At 51.8% G+C, this 1,023-nt stretch overlaps 2 non-coding genes and 1 pseudogene across 2 annotated transcripts; all 3 read left to right on the top strand.

Moving 5' to 3' along the window:
* The first annotated feature begins 97 nt into the window (after positions 1–97).
* Positions 98–216, top strand: LOC123178978 (5S ribosomal RNA). Its single transcript, XR_006490007.1, has one exon. It is a non-coding gene; the product is annotated as a 5S ribosomal RNA (ribosomal RNA).
* A 297-nt stretch (positions 217–513) lies between these two features.
* LOC123178979 (5S ribosomal RNA) lies at positions 514–632 on the top strand. Its single transcript, XR_006490008.1, has one exon. It is a non-coding gene; the product is annotated as a 5S ribosomal RNA (ribosomal RNA).
* Positions 633–929: 297 nt separating this feature from the next.
* LOC123178980 (uncharacterized) lies at positions 930–1,023 on the top strand (annotated as a pseudogene).

Below are 1,023 nucleotides of genomic sequence, written 5' to 3' on the forward strand. Positions count from 1 at the left end.
CCGTAGTTGAGAGGGAGCGGCCAAAGCAATGTACAATCGTCTTTGTAGTGGAGCTGGGAGGGGCAAGGATAAGGGACGAAGACCGGGGTAACATGTCGGATGCGATCATACCAGCACTAAAGCACCGGATCCCATCAGAACTCCGAAGTTAAGCGTGCTTGGGCGAGAGTAGTACTAGGATGGGTGACTTCCTGGGAAGTCCTCGTGTTGCATTCCCTTTTTAATTTTTTTCGCGCCGCTTGCAAAACAAAACGCACGTGTAAGTAATATATTTATCGTGTTTTATTATTTTGCACGAGTGCGGTAAGTCATAACTGGGTGCTCACGATTCACGGGTCCAGCGTCGGCGTTGTGGCGCGGCAAGCGTGCACTGGTGCGGTTGAGAGGGAGGGGTGGAAACCGCGTTAAACTCGTCTCCGTAGTTGAGAGGGAGCGGCCAAAGCAATGTACAATCGTCTTTGTAGTGGAGCTGGGAGGGGCAAGGATAAGGGACGAAGACCGGGGTAACATGTCGGATGCGATCATACCAGCACTAAAGCACCGGATCCCATCAGAACTCCGAAGTTAAGCGTGCTTGGGCGAGAGTAGTACTAGGATGGGTGACTTCTTGGGAAGTCCTCGTGTTGCATTCCCTTTTTAATTTTTTTCACGCCGCTTGCAAAACAAAACGCACGTGTAAGTAATATATTTACCGTGTTTTATTATTTTGCACGAGTGCGGTAAGTCATAGCTGGGTGCTCACGATTCACGGGTCCAGCGTCGGCGTTGTGGCGCGGCAAGCGTGCACTGGTGCGGTTGAGAGGGAGGGGTGGAAACCGCGTTAAACTCGTCTCCGTAGTTGAGAGGGAGCGGCCAAAGCAATGTACAATCGTCTTTGTAGTGGAGCTGGGAGGGGCAAGGATAAGGGACGAAGACCGGGGTAACATGTCGGATGTGATCATACCAGCACTAAAGCACCGGATCCCATCAGAACTCCGAAGTTAAGCGTGCTTGGGCGAGAGTAGTACTAGGATGGGTGACCTC

Source organism: Triticum aestivum, unplaced genomic scaffold (genome assembly GCF_018294505.1).
Source record: "Triticum aestivum cultivar Chinese Spring unplaced genomic scaffold, IWGSC CS RefSeq v2.1 scaffold157568, whole genome shotgun sequence".
Classification (NCBI taxonomy): Eukaryota; Viridiplantae; Streptophyta; class Magnoliopsida; order Poales; family Poaceae; genus Triticum; species Triticum aestivum.